Raw genomic sequence first — 8,681 nt, 5'->3', positions numbered from 1 at the left:
CAAGGGTAAGCTTCTAAATAATCACTTTAACTACTTAATTTTGAAAGGGTCATCTTTAGTTCTAAACCTTTAAATTTTAAAAAATATATTTTTTTTATAGCCTTCAAAATTTTAATCTTTCTTGCATGGTCCATGGAGTGTTAATTCAATCATATGGTGTCTAAATATGGAAGAGATTACGACCTAAATCTGTAGGAGATTAGTTGTTCATCGTGAACCTTAAGAAAAAGATAAACATACTTTAGGAATACTGGGAGTATAATCAACTTAAACGCAGTCTAATATTCTAGTCTAGTACTTCATTGAACATTCTACGGATATTCCTTCTTCGGATACCTCCTTTGCATGATTGATTATCTTCTTGCTAATTTACATTGCTTATATATCTTTTTGATTAACTTTTGTTCGTGTTCATCATCGTCACCCTCTATCAGCTAGATAATAGATCAATACGTTGTACTAATACTTCTTGTCTTTGGTCAACAACCTTGCATTTATCGAACACTTTATTAACTTGATATGAACCATGCACTTGTGGAAGCAACACATTGTATATTAATTTACACGCATATGTGACTTTAAAAATTATCTAGTTCATTTCTTCTTTTATGTATACCTTCTAATTAATTAGTTTAAATGTGAAAACTCAGTGTGTATTATCTGTCCGCAATTGCACTGGTTATATCAAATAATAGTAGTGTGCATAAATGCAAGGTTATCGATCCAACGAAACTACTAGAAATCAGGTCTATTGCTACCGATTTTTACTAACTAGCTATTTCAGTAGCTAATCGCAACAAGTTTGTGATGGTTTTCACGATGGTTCTCACATTTAAAATAATTAAGTACATTCGTAGCATAAAAGTAACCACTTAGTGACCACACTTTGGTTGTTGTTTATGTGCCAACTCGTAACCACATCTCAATTGCAATTTTTGGTTATACTTTTTGGTCACCGACAAAAAAATCTAATGCTATTTTTTTGTCGCTAATTTTTGGTCGGAATGAACATGAATTATTTGACATTTCAGTAACCCCACATCGGTCGCTATTTCAATCTCAAATATGTGACTGAAATTAGTTGATCATTAAAGTAGCGAATATTTTAATAAATTACAACCGATTTATAACCAAAATTTGCGATTGTAGCAATTCGATCACAGTTTCCACTACCGATAATCAGTAGCAATTTTAAATTTTCCTGTTGCTATTGAAACTACGATAAGAGCTTGAACAACAATGTCCAAATTAAATTTTCTTTTCATTATAATTTTTTTATATAATTGATCAATGTATTTTATTAGTGTTAAGATTCATCCCATCTAAAGACGAAAACTTTAGTTTATCCACATTCAGTACATGTGTATCATCACATCAATAACTATTTTTATAGAATATATTGTAGGTGTGATATCTGTTACACTTGTTTCTATATTGTGTAAAATAAAATAAATATTTTATGCCAATTTCACATAGAATAATAGTATGAAGTCAAATTCGCTATCATCGTTGGCTAGTGTGCATTGGAATATGTTTAATGTATATATTCTAATTTATTAAGACAATACATCCTCTATGGACGTCCAATTAGCAGCCGTTGGATCACAATCCAACAGCCGACATTGATGAATAGTAATTATTGTATATGTCACTGTAGCAAATACTGTTTATTAATATTGGCTGTTGGATCGAGATCCAACAGCTGATAATGGACGTTCATAGACTTCTTATCTATGGACGTCCATAGAGGAATGGTCCTCATTTATTGATAATAGAACAATAATAACTTTGTTATGTTAGTTATGTATCTTATATATTTCAAGTTTAAGAGTAACTCCTTAGTAACTTTAGTTTTGTAACCTCATTGACTTTAAACTAGAAAATAATCTTAATTAATCAATATTTATCTTCAATAAAATTTTATCTTTTATTAATTAATTAATTAATATTTTAACTAAAAGATTTGTGTTGGATTTATGTTATTGGAACAATTTTGAACTTTTGATATGATTGAGGGCTATCAAGAAAAGACAATAATTTAATTCAATAATTGTTATAAATTTCACTACAATAACAATTAAAAAGATCAATTTTTGTTTGGTATAAATCTATTAATAATTTTTTTAAAAAAATTAATTATGAATTTATTTTTAATATGAAGTTTAATAGAAAATTATAGTTATTAAAATTGTTTAATATATTATTAATATATGTATTACTTATCTAAATATTAATATTTATAACAATATGCAATAAATGATATAATTATAAAAACAAATAGAATTTTTATCTACGACTACATTTTTTTATTTAAATTATTTAGTACATTTGAATTTTATAATATATCTTCTAAAAGCCTGCATACGAATATATATATATATATATTTAAAAAGCAACCACACACTCATATCAAAAGCAACCACACACTCATATATATATATATATATATATATATATATATATATATATATATATATATATATATATATATATATTACATATCGATGGCATTTAGAAGATATATTTAGGGTTTTGAGGGAAATCTAAATCAAACATTAACTTTTTAGGATTACTTTATATATATATATAAAGTAATCCTAAAAAGTTAATGTTTGATTTAGATTTCCCTCAAAACCCTAAATATATCTTCTAAATGCCACCGATACGAATATATATATATATATATATTTAAAAGGCAACCCAAAAAAGTTAATGCCTTGATTTAGTTTTCCCTCCAAGCCTCTCCATGACTCTTTCTCTCTCTCTCTCTCTCTTCATGACGGCATGCCTTTTCTCTCCCTTCTTTCTTTTTGTCTCTCTTTCTTTCTCTTTCTCTCTTTCTTGTATGCACTTGAGTTTTGGGTAGACATGGGGACACCACCCCCTCTCCTCTTGTAAGCACTTGGAGCTTTGGGGTAGGCATCGGGACATCTCCGGCCAGGGTTTTTGGATAGTTACCATGCTATATGCTTCTCTTTATCCTTCTTTGAATCCCTAATTTAGATATTTAGGGTTTCCCCTTCAATCCCCTCCCCCCCTCCCTCTTTGCATCTCTTTATTAGGGCTTCATTCAAACCCTAGGTCCACCATTTACACATAATATATTTATTTCCCTTGGCTTTATAATTCTACCAATGATCTTGTTTTTTTTTTATTTAAAGAATTTAGTGAAAGATTGCATAATAGAACAAGTAATATCTCATTTGGAATTTGTAGATTTTTTTAACATAAAAAATCTTTTTTTTTTCTTGAATAAGAGCAACTCTCATTTTGTAATATGGCCTTATTTTTATTAGCACATAACTTGAATGAGAGCAACTCTCATTTTGGAATATGGCCTTATTTTTATTAGCACATAATAGGGGTGTTTGAGTATAGGCACTACACCACCATCACATTCATCCGGTCGGCAACAATTGATTATTGATGGAACAAGGTTATGATTTTTTCTCTAGCTTTTATAAAGTTATATTTTGTTTTTATGTTGATCAACTAAATTTGCGTAGTTTTTTTTTTGTGCATGTTTTAAGTTTATCGAATTCAATTGGTAAGACAATCACATATGAAATTGTTTTTATTTTTATTTTTATTTTTATTATTTATTTTTGTTGTTTTGATTGATTAAAATCCAAGTAGCTACATTGTTTAGCAACCCATGCTTTTGTTTATCTCTTTTATTATTCTTTGTTTGGTGTTGCATTACTCTTTATGAGACATACAAGTATAATAATATGTACAAATGAATTCTTTGATGTAGGTATATGTGCAAAATTGTCCTGCTTGGTGGTTAGATGCTCTTTACATAATGTTCAATTTAAGATGAGAAAATATTTATTATGATGATTTTTTGTTTCATGAAATTTGTAGGAAAGATTTTATTGGGATCCGTCACAAGAACATTTTGTGAGGAAAATCTGAAATAAGCTTACTACAAACCACTACAAAGATGGTTTAAGTAAAGCAAGAGCACTAGCAATGTAAGATGGAATATCCATTATAGCTTGTCATAGCAAAAACTCATATTGGCTACCACTTGATATTTGGAACATGTTGATTGATAATTTCGGGCGGGGAGCGGAGAAATGGCAAAAAAATTGACAATCGAAAATCAGGAAGAGAATGGTCATTAGCAAATCATTATGGGGGACCAAGAGGATTTGAAAATACAAAGGCAACATTAGTAGGGTTTTTTTTTTTTCTTTTCCTTTTATATGTTTAAGGTTACTAATATAAGCTTTTGTGAATAAACATCATTTGTTTCAGTTTTTTGTAGGAAAAGGAATACAATCGTGAAGTTTCATATGTTGAGTTGTATAATAGCACCCATCAAAAAGACAAGGGGAACAGTCCTTTTGTTGATATAAATAAAATATTAAAATATCAATAATTTCATTTAAAAGCACACACAATCTTATCAACTTAAATACTTAATTCCGAAAATATCCTAAACTCATAAAGACTTAATAAATACGACAAATAAACAAAATTGTACAAATATATATACATAAATAGCCTTAATTTATTATCAATTATAAATAAACATGTACATATTATGATAATAATTAAACAAACCAGTGAAAATAATAAATTATCAAAATTTTAATAATTTTAAAAAAATAAGTATTTACATATTTATTGTAAAAAAAAATATAAACATCACCTTCGGCCCTTAGTTAAAATGGCAAGCTCTATCCTTCTCTTCATAGTCTCCTCTTTTCTTCAGTCCTAAGGTTTAGTTTAGTTAAAATTTAGAGATTTGCTCACACAGATTTATTACTTATAAATAAGCATTTACATATTATGGAAATAATTAAACAAACAAGTGGGAATATTATAACAAAATTTCAAAAATTTAAATAAATAAGCATTTTCATATTTATTGTAAAAAAAAATATAAATAGACTTAGATCCTTGTTAAAATACCGGTCGGACTCTGCTTCTCTTCTTAGTCTCTCTTTCTCCACACTCTTTTATATATATATAATTTGCCTCACTATTTGCAGATGAAGTAATAGTAAGCATGTGAAAAAGTTATGACAGTAATGAAGATGGATTTTGTTTTGCCTCATTATTGACTCACAATAATGAAAATTATTAGTTATAATAAAGATTTATTGATAATAATGAAGATTTATTCATTATTGTCACAATAATGAAGATGCAACTACTCAAGATTATGATAATAATAAAGATGTATTATTGTCACAATAATGAAGATTTATTATCTATAAGTATAATTTGATATTGAATAAATGAGTGATTAATAGGTTAAGGGTGATTATAATTTATAAATTTATAATACAATGGACCAATGGTGCTTGTCTCATCTCATGTATGGCCCGTGTGACCATGTGAATATGTCAAACTTTAAATGGGAGCATTCCAATGATAATCATGCACATTTTTTTGACTCCATGAAAACTATTAACTAATAAATAACTGACTTAAGCTTATTTTGTCTCATTACTTTTACTCATTGCTTGACATTGTTCTAAAAGGGCTTCAGTGTTTCACCATCAGCAACTCATAAGCAGGGGAGGTCTCACTTGTGTTAGGGAGCTGAAGCGCCCTATAGCGCCCCCTCCTTCTCCTTGGTTCCACCACTGACCCTGGTTCCGTCACTGGTGTGGTAGCTGGCATAGCAAAATTAACCAACGTGGGCAATGCATAGCCACATGTATATGTGTGGGGTTCTTTATTCTTACCTGGCCTTTAATTAGGGTCTACCTGTTGAAAATGATTGAATCACAGATCAAATTTAATTTTTTTTGGATGATTGCATGTTCATGACTTCCATTAGGGGCAAGCCCTGATGTTAATTATCCCATACTCTGTAGTGGAAACCTCCGATTAAGAAATAAGTGTGAATGAGAAATGACTAAAAAAACATAAAATTAATTTTTTTAATTGATTTCAAAGAGTATACGAGTACATAATCATCAGTGAGAATACAAAACTATTAAGAGAATTATTTTTTTTATCATACTCTTCAAATTCCTTTTTTAATTTGCATGACTTGGCTAACTCTCTTGATTCCTTTTCTAAAAACATACTAGAAGACCCTTTTAGCTCCGTGAATGTGGCCTTCTTTGATTTATTTTTTATGTGTGCTTGCATCTTGACACATCACATAACTCTCAAGCTACGACTTCTCTATATTTATGAGTTGCCTATTTGATCATCTTTGGTTTTTTTTATTGTTGAAAACTTCGGCATTTTGTGCATATGAACTCTTCAAGTCTCTAACTTGTGAAATTTCTTATATCTTTGACTTCTTTACATCTTGGGACTTCAAAGTTGCATTTGTCATTTATATAAAATGTTTAGGTCTTGACTCTTCCGTGCTACCTTGACCATCATATCATCAAGTTGTGACCTCCCACATGATCAAGTCATTAACTTAAATATTCTTGACTTGCTTTTAGAATGGATCCTTTGCTGTAATTATAACCTTGATTTCCATTGACTAAGTCATCAAAATATTTCCCCAATTCATCCCCATGAATATCTAACATCTGACTTCATAGAAACTTTTCGTAGATTTTTATCAAAATTTCTCATCATCCCTGTGAGAGTCAAACATACAACCACAAAGTAGGTTTGATGAGAAAACTTTGAGTGTTTTCCAACATCCCTGTAAGTGCCGAGCATTGGACCTCACAATAAGTTTGAAAGGACCACTTCAAAAATTTTCATTACTCCTGTGAGTGTCGAACATGAGACGTCACAATGAGTATAAAATTTTCATCAACTCACCCCCATGAGTGTCAAGATCCCATGGTAGGCTTAAAGAAGTTTTTAATAAATTTTTATCCACCCCCATGAGTGTCAAGACACCATGGTAGGCTTCAAAGGAAATTTTCATAATTTTTCTTATCCCCCATTCACCCCAAGAGTATCAAGACCTCATGGTAGGCTTCAAAAGAAATTATCATAAATTTTTTCTTATCTCCTATTCACCCCTAAGAGTGTCAAGACCTCATGGTAGGCTTCAAAGAAAATTTTCATGATTTTTCTTATCTCCTATCCACCTCCAAGAGTGTCTAGACTTCATGGTAGGCTTCAAAGGAAATTTTCATAAAAACTTTTTATCTCCTATTTTTTATCTCCTATTCAACCCCAAGAGTGCCACGACCTCATTGTAGGCTTTAAAGGAAATTTTTCATAATTTTTTCTTATACTAATTCACCCCCAAGAGTGTCAAGACCTCATGGTAGTTTCTTATCTCCTGTTCACCTCCAAGAGTGTCAAGACCTCATGGTAGTTTCTTATCTCCTGTTCACCTCCAAGAGTGTCAAGACTTCATGGTAGGCTTCAAAGGAAATTTTCATAAAAATATTTTATTTCCTATTCAACCCCAAGAATGTCACGACCTCATGGTAGGCTTCAAAGGAAAATTTTTCATAATTTTTTTCTTATTACTAATTCACCCCAAGAGTGTCAAAACCTCATGGTAGTTTCTTATCTCCTGTTCACCTCCAAGAGTGTCAAGACCTCATGGTAGTTTCTTATCTCCTGTTTACCTCCAAGAGTGTCAATACCTCATGGTAGGCTTCAAAGAAAATTTTCATAAAAAGTTTTTATCTCCTATTCAACCCCAAGAGAGTCACGACCTCATGGTAGGCTTCAAAGGAAAATTTTCATAATTTTTTCTTATCTCTAATTCAACCCCAAGAGTGTCAAGACCTCATGATAGTTTCTTATCTCCTGTTCACCTCCAAGAGTGTCAAGACCTCATGGTAGACTTCAAAGGAAATTTTTATAATTTTTTTATCTTCTATTCACCCGCAAGAATGTAAAGACCTCATGGTAGGGTTCAAAGGGAAATTTCATAATTTTTCTTATCTCCTATTTACCCCCAAGAGTGTCAAGACCTCATGGTAGGCTTCAAAAGAAATTTTTAGAAAATTTTCCTTCACCCCATGTTCAAGAAATTTTATAAAATTTTCTCTCTAGCCGCAAGAGTGTAAGACCACATGCTAGGCTTCAAAGGTTTCGCCGCTATAGAGATTTATAGTAACAAACTTATATATCCACTATTAAATTTAGTTACTATATCCCATTTTTCTTGTAGTGTGTTCTTGTTTATAGAGTCCTGTTGTACGTGCAGACATGAGCTATTAATACAAAAGAGAAACTTGATAGATTAGAAAACTCCCTGAAAGATCTCATGGCCAAGAAGCATGATATTGAGAGAGAGCTTAATCTCCCTCAAAACTAGGGAAACAACCCACCAATTAACTTCAACTTCAGTGTTGATTTAGTAAGGTAAAGATGAATTCCACTAATGAGTTTTTTTTTCTTGTTTTTTAATTTCTGTTTTTAAATGCAATTTTTAATGCCTGCATGAATCATTTTAGTCATTTTTTTGTTTCTATGATTTTAAAATATTAAATACAGTGATTATATAATGGCCAATTTTATCATAATGTTGATTTAGTATTTAGCTTTATACACGATTGATCTTTAATTATTATTTTCGTTTATGTGCAGCATCATATACTATTTATATAGGCTTTGAATAGAAAAAAGGATAAAAATCAATTAGAAAAAAAAAGAAGAAGAAAAAAAATCAAATAAAATGGAGGAGAAAAAAATCAATTAAAAAAACAATTATTATCATGTGAAAAAAAATTATCACTATTAAAATAATAATAATAATATTTTTAAAATTCAGAAAA

The sequence above is a fragment of the Dioscorea cayenensis genome, chromosome 13 (genome assembly GCF_009730915.1).
Source record: "Dioscorea cayenensis subsp. rotundata cultivar TDr96_F1 chromosome 13, TDr96_F1_v2_PseudoChromosome.rev07_lg8_w22 25.fasta, whole genome shotgun sequence".
NCBI lineage: Eukaryota > Viridiplantae > Streptophyta > Magnoliopsida > Dioscoreales > Dioscoreaceae > Dioscorea > Dioscorea cayenensis.
This window is presented reverse-complemented; position numbering follows the sequence as displayed.